The sequence below is a fragment of the Pristis pectinata genome, chromosome 32 (assembly GCF_009764475.1).
Source record: "Pristis pectinata isolate sPriPec2 chromosome 32, sPriPec2.1.pri, whole genome shotgun sequence".
NCBI lineage: Eukaryota > Metazoa > Chordata > Chondrichthyes > Rhinopristiformes > Pristidae > Pristis > Pristis pectinata.
In genome coordinates, this window is record NC_067436.1 from 3,819,103 (window position 1) to 3,831,276 (window position 12,174).

Here is a 12,174-nt window from a genome sequence, read left to right on the forward strand (position 1 = left end):
TTTCCCTGCCAGAGGAAGAAGCTTCTCTCTCTCTTTCTCTTTCTTCACTCTCTTTCTTCTCTCTTTCTCGCTTTCTTCTCCTCTTTCTCTATTCCCTCTCTCTTCTCTTTCTTCTCTCTTTTCCTCTCTTTCTTCTCTCTCTATCCTTTCTCTCTCTTCCCCCCCCCTGTCAAATTCTTTGAGTATCCTGTACATCTCAATTGTCTTATTCCTTAATCATCTGCCTATAAAAGCCTAGACTCTATAATGTGCTAACTGTGAAGCTGGACAGAATGGCAGAAGATAACCTGGTGATTGAAGCAAACAAAACTGCAGATGCTGGAAATCTGAGCATAAACTGGACACATTCACCGGGACAGACAGCATCCGCAGAGAGGGAAGCAGCGTTAGTGTTTCAGGTAGAAGGCCATTCTGTTTAAACTGTTGTTAATGTACCTGTCTCAACCACTTCCTCTGGCAGCTTATTTCATAAGCTGACCACCCATTGGGTGAAAAAGTTGCCCCTCAGATTCCTATTAAATCTCTCCCCTCTCACTTTAAACCTATGCCCTCTAGTTCTTGATTCCCCAACCCTGGCAAAAAGACTGTGCACATTGACACTATCTCTGCCTTTCATGATTTTATACACCTCTATAAGATCACCCCCTTATTCTCCTACGCTCCAATGAAAAAAGTCCCAACCTGTTCAACCTCTCTCCATAACTCGCAGAACCCCTCAAGTCTCGGCAACATCGTCATAAATCCCCTCTGCACTCTTTCCAGCTTAATGGCATCTTTCCTACAGCAGAGCGACCAAAAATGAACACAGTATTCCAAATGTGGCCTCACCAACATCTTGTACAACTGCAACTTCTATACTCAATGCCCTGACTGACGAAGGCCACCATGCCAAGAGCCTTCTTCACCACCCCGTCTACCTGTGATGCCAGGTAGTTGTGGTCATTTTTCTACATGACTTTCAATAAAATGTCTGGTTTCAGCTCAATAAAAGTTAATATTTTGAACACCAGAGGCAGAACGGGACCATTCCTGCCTTCGATATGGCTGATCTTTTCCCTTAGCACCACTTTGCTGCACCTACCTCATATCCCCTGAGTTCCATAACAGCCAAAAATCTATCAATTTCTGATGATCTCTTGACTCTTACACACCCTCAGCTCCCTGTGACAGGGCTTAGGCTGCACAGGCTGCCAATAAAACAATGCTTTGGATCATAAACCAACCCCCACCTCATCCCCAGTCCTACCCATGGCACCTCAACAACTTTCTCTTTTTGCATTGTAGCATTGTTTTATCTGGTAAGGATTAGTTGTTTTTAAATAACCCTCACAATAATGTTTTTCCATTCATTTCAGACTGATGTGGATTACAGGATTAAGGAACAATTCCTTTGATAACTCAAGGGAATTCCTTGTTACTCTTTGCTCCAGTGACTACTTTTCACTGTGCTTTTCTCTTTACACTGTTCCTGCAGGGTTTATGGTGAGAGATCGACAGAAATTCACCTCAGTATAACATGAACCTAAAATGCATTCCAGCCAAGCATTTACAATTTTGAGAAAACTTTTCTGAAGATTTACAACATCTCAAAGGCAGCTGTGTGTGTCAGATTTTATCCAGAATTGATTAGTGTGTTGTTTATGATACCTGTAAAGCTTCAACTGGGAAAAGTCCCAATGCCAGGTCAAGTTAAACTTGACAATATTTTGGAGCAACTTTCAGCTGCTTCCAATGTCTTGGTAGATGTTGTCCATGATTATTTTTGATTTGTAGCTTTAAAAATATTCCATAACAAACTGATGAAAAAGCTGTATCAGATCATTTGCTCTCACAGCTCGCACTGGCATGTTGAAACAAACACTGACACGGCTCAGAAACCATCTTCGCAAAGGCAGTAAAAAGCTAATATTGCCGCCAATTTACTTCACAGTGTCAGACACGTGAGACTGCAGGTGCTGGATATGGAGCAAAAAAAAAGAACAGCGGGTCAGGCAGCATCAGTGGAGGCATTGTCCTTTTGCAGGGTCTCAACCCAAAGTGACAAAGCATCTCTTTTGCCTTCACAGAAGCTGGTTGACCCACTGGGTTCTTCCAGCAGTTTACTTATTACTTCACAATGTCATCGTGAATGGCCCTAAACCGTAACAAGTAAAAGTAGTTTACTCAATGCGGTTACCACACCTTGCTTTCTCCAGTCACTCGCCTTGCTTAGACAGTCAGATCTACATAATAGATCAATGTGCCACACCTTTACGATTGCACCTTCAATGTAATAAAACTCCCAAACCACTTTACAAGAATATTGCAAAATAAAATTTAATCAAAAGAGAGAGAGGTTTTTAAGAATGGCCTTAAAGGAGGTAGAGGGATTATTACAGCTGAAGGTATGGGCCACTATCATGGAGAAATTAAGATCAGGGATGCATAAGAAGCCAGAATTGGAGGAACACAGATATCTCAAAGTCTTGGGACTGCAGTGATAGGGAGGGGTGAAGCACTCGAGGGAATTCAATACAAGGATGAGAATTTTAAAATCCAGGTATTGCTTAACTAGGTGCCAATGTAAGCATAGGGCTCTACAACATCAATCACATAAGAATAAATTGTTCTGTGTAAATTACTCACATCCAATTACATGGTCATTGGAAGTCAAAGGAATAATCTTCTTCAAAGATTGCCAAATGTAATGTTGGAGCTTGCATCCTTAGCTAAAACTTTTGCAAAATGCATGACTACGTAAAACATAGAACAGTACAGCACAGGAACAGGCCCTTTGGCCCACTGTGTCTGTGCCGATCATGACGCCAATTTAAACTAATTCCATCTGCCTGCACATGGTCTATATCCCTCCATTCCCTGCCCGTTCATGTGCTTGTCTGAATGCCTCCTAAACTTTGCTATCATATTTGCTTCCAGTACCTCCCCTGACAATGTGTTCCAGGCACCTACCACTCAGGGTAAAAAAATACTTGCCTTGCAAATCTCTTTTAAACTTCCCCCCTCTCACTTTAAATCTATACTCTCTAGTATTTGACATTTCTGCCCTGGGAACAAGATTCTGACTATCTACCCTATCTATACTCATAATATTACATTCTTCAATCAGGTCTCTCCTCGGCCTCTGACTTTCCAGAGAAAACAATCCAAGTTTGTCTGACCTCTCCTTATAGCTAATACTTTCTAATCCAGGTAACATCCTGGTGAACCACCTCTGCGCCCTCTCCAAAGCCTCCACATCCTTCCCGTAACACAGCAACCAGAACTGCATACAATACTCCAAATGAGGCCTAACCAAAGTTTTATACAGCTGCAAAATGACTTGCTAACTTTTAGACTCAATGCCCTGATTGATAAAGGCTGTACAATTAAACAGCTACAAAACTATGCAGATCTGGTATCGAGTTCATCACAGGGCACATTAACAAATCTGATAGACAGCCTCACAGAGGTATCAGCTGTGGTTCAGCTAGTAGTGTACGGAAGAGTCAGAAGATTGTGAGTTTAAATCACCTTTCAAAGATCTAAACACAGAAGCCCAAACTGATGCCTCTGAGGTAATGCTGTACACTCAGAGATGTCTGCTTTTGAATAAAATGTTAATCCAGGGAATGTCCTGTCTGCCATCTCAGATTGACACAAAAGGTACTTGACACTTATTTCAGAGAAGAACAAGGGAGTTATCCCTGCTGCCCTGTGTATTTATCCCTCAAGCAACTTCACTAAAAAACAAATGTTATTTTTGCACTGCAGATCATGAGAGCTTGCTGTGTGCAAACTGGCTACTGTGATCAATCCAGTATATAGGAATAAGTTGAGAGAACTGGAGCATGTCAAGCACTCAGAGGGCTTTGTGCATGGAGCCTGATACAGATCCCACTCTCCTACTGAAGGAAGGAAGGTAGAACTGAGAACATACCTCATAATAGGGCTCTACTACAGAGTTAGTGACCCACCCAAAGCACTTACAAAAGGAGATAGGATAACCCAGAGGCACCTTCATAGAGTTGTGCCTTACTACCAACATCTGATTTAGATCTGTAGTTTGTTAACTATCACTATAATTACACATAACCTTACTGCCAATTTGTCTTCAAATTAATAGTGAAACCAGTGAAATATGTTTTCCCTTTTAGCTTGTAATTTTTTTTTATATTTGGTTTCTGAAAGTAAAAGAAGTTTTTAAAAAATACAATGCCCCCCCCCCCCCCCTTGCAGTAGGATCTGGGAACTGCAACCCTGAGGGCATTGTTTTGAGAAATTGTCTTTCCAAATCACTGAAACCTAACAGTAATATCTCTTCAATTTAAGAGCTTCATAGATTATTGCCTGGGAACGGCTTCATTTCACTGTGCTGAGCAGTCTGATTTGCTACCCCAGGTAATCTGTGCATTTACCATTTTAGTGCACGTTTTTCTTACAGAAGTGAATGTTGGCCTGGAAAACAGTAATCCTTGGAGATGGGTCCAGTATGTTGTAATTATGTCATAATTTGCCTTATTAGAAGGCTCCTGCATTTTATTCTGGCATATAATCATTCACTGAATTCTCCCCTACATCTGACACAGATTCTTTTAGGATGAATCACAATCCCAGATGGTGTGAACAAGTTAATCAGTGCAGATATCATTGACACAATTATAGTTGCCAAGTAGGGTTTCCTTCATAAAACACCTATGAAATGTTGCATTCTGAACTGGTGACTCAAGTAACAGCTGAGCTATACAAATATCTTTTATGAATGACTTCAGTTTAAAAAAATAGGTGTAAATGACAATCTTGGGATTCTAACAGATGTCTTTGACATTGCTAGAGATTCTTGTGTCTTGACTTGGAAAGAAAATATCAGCTGATGCACATTTCAAATGTTGAATAGTTGTGAACGGTGAAACTAATTATCTAGTTAAATATTGACTCCTCGTAAGTCATTACCTCCTCCTTCACCATGCTCAACAGCATTACACGCTGCTCCAACCAGACGAGCGAGGCTGTTACCGAAACCTTTCACCTTTGATGTCATAAATGTGTAAACTTGCAGTATCTGTTAAGATGAGTTTATTGTCATGTGCATAAGTATGGTAAGATACAGGTACAATGAAAAACTTGCAACAGCATCACAGGGACGTAGGTACAGGCAACAGACAGAACATAAATTATACAAGACAATGAAGAGAAAACTGACCGTGCAAAAGCAAGGCATTAGTGGAAAAAAAGACAAGTCCATGGCGTGCAAGAGGTGGTCCATGGTGTTCCGTTGCTGAGGTAGGATCAGGGTTGTGTCGGTTGGTTCAAGAACTGAATGGTTGAAGGGAAGTAGCTGTTCCTGAACCTGGTGGTGTGGGACTTCAGGCTTCTGTACCTCCTGCCCAATGGTAGCAGTGAGAAGAGGGCATGACCTGGATGGTGGGGATCCTTGATGAGAGTCACCTCCTTCTTGAGGCAGCACCTCCTGTAGCTGCTGTCAATGGTGGAGAGGGCTGTGCCTGTGATAAATAGGGCTGTTCCTGCTACTCCCTGCGGCCTCAAATTAACTCCAAGTAATTCAAGGAGCTAGAATTAATTCCTGCCTGAGCAAGGACCTGGACCCACTGCAATTTGCCTACCGCCACAACAGGTCTACAGTGAATGCAATCTCACTGGCTCTCCACTCGGCTTTGGAGCACCAAGACAACAGCAAAACGTATGTCAGGCTGCTGTTTATCGATTACATCTCGACGTTCAACACCACCATCCTCTCAGTACTGATAAACAAGCTTAAAAGCCTGGGCCTCTGTACGTCCCTCTGCAACTGGATCCTCAACTTCCTTATCAGGAGACCACAGTCAGTGTGGATCAGTGGTAACGTCTCTTCCTCGCTGACAATCAATACAGGCGTACCTTAAGGATGCGTGCTTAGCCCACTGCTCTACTCTCTCTACATTCATGACTGTGTGGCTAGGCACAGCTCAAACATCATCTATAAATTCACTGATGACACCACTGTTGTTGGCAGAATCTCAGATGGCAATGAGGAGGCTTAAAGGAGTGAGATTGGCTGGTTAAGTGGTGTCACGACAACAACCTCATACTCAACGTCGGCAAGAGCAAGGAATTGGTTGTGGACTTCAGGAAGGGGAAGTCGGGAGAACACACACCAGTCCTCATTGAGGGGTCAGCGGTGGAAAGGCTGAGCAGCTTCAACTTCCTGGGTGTCAACATCTCAGAGTATCTGTCTTGGGCCCAACACATTGATGCAGTCATGAAGAAGGCACGCCAGTAGCTCTACTTCATTAGGAGTTTGAGGAGGTTTGGTATGTCACTAAAGACTCTTGCAAATTTCTACAGGTGTACAGTGGAGAGCATTCTGACTGGTTGCATCACCGCCTGGTACGGAGGCTCCAATGCGCAGGATCGAAAGAGGGTGCAGAGGGTTGTAGGCTCAGCCAGCTCCATCAGGGACACGCCCTCCCCGCCATCGAGGACATCTTCAAGAGGCGGTGCCTCAAGAAGGTGGCATCCATCATTTAAGGACCCTCACCACCTGGGCCATGCCCTCTTCACGTTACTACCATCGAGGAGAAGGTACAGGATCCTGAAGACCCACACTCAATGTTTCAGGAACAGCTTCTTCCCCTCCGCCATCAGTTTTCTGAATGGTCCATGAACCCATGAAATTGCCATACCAGACCTGTCTGTTCTACATTAAAAGATCAATAGTGTTTGCATGTGTGTGCAGAAAATCACACTGATATTTTGAAAATTACAACGTGCATTTAATAATGTTTGTATTATATTTGGCTGACCTTATTTCAACTCTGGGGATATTTTACATTGGCGAACGGCCCCTTGGTGAAGCTGGCTCACAATGAGGAGATATTTGCACATGAATATTGGAGACACAAGAGACTGCAGATGTGGGATCTGGAGCAACACACAATCTGCTGGAGGAACTCAGCGGGTCAAGCAAATGCTGTTCAACCTGCTGAGTTCCTCCAGCAGATTGTTTGTTGCTTGCACATGAATATTGTCTGCAGTACAATATATATTTCACCTAAATGTCAATTAATCAATTGAAGCACACAATGTCAGGAGTTGTATTGGAAATACATAAAGTTTTTTTTTAATTCATTTTCAGGATCTGGGAAAATCAGTATTCATCGTCCATCCTTAACTGCCCTTCGGAAAGTGTTGGTGACAATACAGTGATGACGAGTTACACCACAGGGGATACTGTTTCAGCCACTGCATGTGACCATAATCACAATTACCTGCCCTGTTCTCATATCCCTTTCTCCTCTTCTCCTTAAAACGCCCAGCTGCTTTAATCTTGGACAGCACTGATATATTTTCTGCCACAACCAATAACCCTGGAAGGGAACCCACAACCTGCCTCCTGCTCCAAGGATTAACCCTGATACCCCAATTACTGGGAAACCATAACCTGTAAATCCAGTCACATGGTATTATATTTTTCAGCACCACACATTTGAAAATCCTTTTTTTTCTGGAATGGAACATAATTATGACTATTTCCAAATTGTGTCAGATGAACAACGATGACATTATTTCTAGAGACCCACCTGCCTACCTCCTGGAGGGTCTCTGTGGCCCCTTGCGCAAAGAAAATTCTTCCTGTAGGTACTATTCTTCACCAGTCAGTCCAGGTCCTTTGATGCTGAGGGAGCACATTCCACCCACTCTTTCATTATTGTAGCACCCATTCATTTAGCAGCCCGTGTACCTGGAAGAGTGTGGCTTGTATTGTGCTGTATCATAGGTTCATAGAGCTCTACAGCACAGAAACAGGCCCTTCGGCACAATTCGTTCATGCTGACCAAGGTACCTACCTGAGCTAGTCCCATTTGCTAGCGTTTGGCTCATGTCCCTCTGAACCTTTCCTACCCATGTTCCTGCCTAAATGTCTTTTTTTACTAATTTTTACCCATCTCTACCACTTCCTCTGGTGCCTCATTCCATATACCCACTACCCTCTATGTAAAAAAGTTACCCCTCAGGTTCCCTTTAAATCTTTCCCCTCCCACCTTAAATCTATGGCCTCTAGTTTTAGACACTCCTACCCTGGGAAAAAGACTGTGACCAATCAGTTTATCTGTGCCCCTCATGGCTTTATAAACCTCTAAGTTCACCCCTCAGCCTCCTTCACTCTAAGGAAAACAGTCCCAGCCTATGCACTCGCTCATAAATCAAGTCCTCCGGTCCAGGCCATGTTCCTGTGAATCTTTTCTGCACCCTCTCCAGCTTACTCACACCCTTCCCATTAGTGTGGTAACCAGAACTGCACACAATACTCCAAGTGTGGCCCTACCAGTGATTTGTACAGCTGTAACATGACATCCCAACTCTTCTACACAATGCCTTGGTTGATGATGGTAAGCATGTCGTACACCTTCTTCACCTCCCTGTCCGCCTGTGTCACCACCTTCAGGGAAGTACGTATTTGTACCCCCCAGGTCTCTCTGTTCAACAGTCCCCAGGGCCCTGCCATTCACCGTCTATGTCCTAGCCTGGTTTAACTTCCCAAAATGCATCACTTCACACTTGTCTGAGTTAAATTCAGTCAGCCATTCCTTTCCCAGTTGATCTAGATCTTACTTTAACCTTCGACAACCTGCTTCATTGTCCGCTATACCAGCAACTTTGATGTCATCTGCAAACTTACCAATGATGCCACCTACGTTCCCTTTCAAATCATTAATGTATGTGATGAACAGTTAAGGACTGAGCACCGATCCTGCCAAACACCACTGGTCACAGGTTTCCAATCTGAAAAGCAACCCTTCACTACTACCCACAGCCTCCTAATTTTGTATCCGTTGTTTTCTCACCCTGGATCCCATGTGATCTAACCTTCTAGACCAGCTTACCATGTGGGACCTGGTCAAGGCCTTACTAAAGTCCATATAGACAACATCCACTCCCCTGCCCTTGTCGATCCTCTTGGTCACCTCCTCAAAAGACACAAATCAAATTTGTGAGACATGATCTCTCATGATCAAAGCTATGCTATCAGCCCTTGCCTTTCCAAATACAAATAAATCCTGTCCCTTGGGATCCCTTTCCCACCACTGATGTAGGGCTCTCTGGCCTGTCTTTGCAGCCCTTCTTAAATAAAGACACAACATTAGTCACTCTCCAGTCTTCCAGTACCTCACCCCTGGCTAAGAAAAATACAAAAATCTCTGCCAGGACCCCAGCAATCTCCTCCTTTGCTTTCCAATGTCCTAGGATACAGCTAGTCAGGCCCCAGGGATTTATCCACCTTTACATGCCTTAAGACCACCAATACCTCCTCCTTTGTAATGCTAATGTATTCAGGATATCATAGTTCTCTTCCCTGGACTCACAGACTTCTGTGTCTTTCTCCATGATACATACAGACAAAGGTATTCGTTTAAGTCCTCACACATCTCCTGTGGCTCCACACATGGGTTACCACACTGATCCTTAACGGGCCCTATTCTGTCCTAATTACCCTTTTGTTCTTAATACCATCAAAATTTTCCTTGCCCCAATTTAGGACTTTAACTTGTGAACCAGTCCTATCCTTTTCCATAACTATATTAAGGAATAGAACTATGGTCACTGGTCCCAAAGTTCTCCCCCACTGACACATCAGCCACTTACGCAGCTTCATTTCCTGAAAGGAGGCCAAGTGTAGCTCTCGTTGGCCATCTACATATTGCTTCAGAAAACTTTCCTGGACACTCTTAACAAATTCTGCCCCATCTAATTAGCCTCAGCACTAAGCCCCAGTCAATATTAGGGAAGTTAAACATCACCTACTATTACAACCTTATTATTCTTACACCTATCTATGATTTCCCTACATATTTGCTCCTTTAATTCCTGCTGACTATTGCAGAGCCTATAGTATCTCATCAAAGTGATCACCCTTCTTATTTCTAAGTTCTACCCACATGGCCCCACTGGGCATTCCCCCCGGAATATCCTCTCTAAGTACTGCTGTGATGTTCTCCCTCAAGGTCACAACTTGCAACTCAATATTGCAACTCCCCTCCTCTCTTCCCTCCCCTCTATCACGCCCGTAGCATCTGTACCCTGGAACATTGAGCTGCCAGTCCTGCCCCTCCCTCTACCATGTTTCTGTTACAGCTATAACCTCACAATCCCACGTGCCTATCCATGACCTGCGCTTATCTGCCTCACCCCTCAGGCTTCTTGCATTAAAATAAATGCAGTTTAGCCTCTCAGACTTTCCTCGCTCCCTGTGCTGCCTACTGGACTTGCTCGCTTTAACTTTTAGATTTGCCTCAACTTTCTCTGCTACATTACTACTTTGGGCCGAACCCCCTGCCAATTGTTTAAAGCCAACTGCGAAGCTCTAGCTAATCTTCCCTCCTGGATATTGATCCCCTTTATTTCAGATGCAACCTGTCCCCCTTGTACAGGTCACCTCTGCCCTGGAAGAGATCCCAATGATGCACGAAAATAAGTTGCTCCCTCCTGCACCTGCTCTTCAGCCTCACATTCACCTGTCCTGTCCTCCTATTCCTACCTTCACTAGTGTGTGGCACCGGCAGTAATGAGGAGATCCTGCTTTTTAACCTTCTGCCTAACTCCCTATATTCATTTTGCTGGACCGCATCCTTTTTTCTACTGAAGTTATTAGTACCAATGTTTTTCAATGACGTCTGGCTGCTCCCCCTCCCCCTTGAGTATGTTCTGCAACTGTTCAGAGACATCCCTGACCCTGGCACCAGGAAGACAACATACCAACCTGCAGTTTTGTTCACGGCCACAGAATCTGCTGTCTGGCCCCCTATGACTAGAGCTCTCCTTGACTCCACCCTCCCCTGCTGTGCATCAGAGCTGGTCCAGGCTGACAGCCTAGGCTGCTGCTGTTGCTCTTCTCTATCCTTATACTTGTTAGCTGCAAAGAATATACCAGCTGGATTATATTGCAACAACATAGAGAACTTGTAATACCTCAATATAGAACACTGGGCTGAAATTGCCACTGAAATTTCAGAGTGATGTTTCACAGGGAAACCTGACAATACTGTTTGAAGTCTTCACTCAGTATGAGACCTTCACAGATCCCCACATTGCTGTTTTAATGCCAGCAAATGGTCTGGAGCGATGATGGGCCTCTGGGGAAACATAGAATTTGCACCGTCACTGATCCCCATGCCAACCTCCACTTCAAAATTCCACGCCAGTAAATAGTGGCCTTTGTGTGGGTGTCTGGAGGTTGACAGAGCAATGAGGTGTGATTGAAAGAAGGTTTGATAATCGTGTCTCTACAATCTTACTTCCACAGAATATTTTTTTTTCTTTTAGTCATTTTCAGATTGGAGGGATAGGAAGGGTCTTTTGCTAAGGTCCAGAAGCTGAGAAACCTTTCTGCTAGAGCTACGGGGAGCAGATAGTTGATGGCTGTCTAATTCACAGAAGCAGCCCAGGAGGGATAAAATTAACTGATCACGCTAAAGTTTAATAAAATGAAACATTAATAAAAAATCTTGCGTTGTAATTTTTATTAATTTATATATTACTAGTAGTTAACTTAAGTGAAAGTTAAAGTGTTAGCAAACATGAACTTTTTTTTACACATTTGGCAAAAATATTGGCTACTAAGTGCAGCAGAACTCAAATCATGACACGTTCTTTAGAAGAAATTTGAATGACTGTTATTCCTTCCATCTACTGGTTGCTAGCTGATTGCTGTGCTTGGAAACAACTACATTTCTTTATAGGGAAATTATAACTAAGTTCTAAAAAAATGTTTAAAAATCTCAAGACACAAGAGAGTGCAGATTCTGGAATCTGGAGTAAAAACAAACTGCTGGAAGAACTCAGTCGGTTGAGAAGCATCTGTGGAAGAAAGGGGATAGTCGATGTTTTGAGTTGAGACCTTGCATCAGGACTCAAAGAGTGTGGAGGGAAGATAGCTGGTATAAGGAGGTGGGAGGGAGGCGTGAGATGGGCTGGTATGTGGAACCAGGTGAAGTGGGGGATATAGAAAGTGGGAGGACTCAAAAGAGAAGTTGTTGAGGGTAAGAACAAGTTCTGTCAGGTGGAGGAGAGTGTCGGGGGGGGGGGGGGGGGGGGGGGGGAGGAAGGATCTTTCAAGAAAGAAACAGACGGCCCTAAGACCTTCCCAATGGTGATTGGAGGTGTATAGAGACATAATGTCCAAGGTGAAGATGAGGTGGT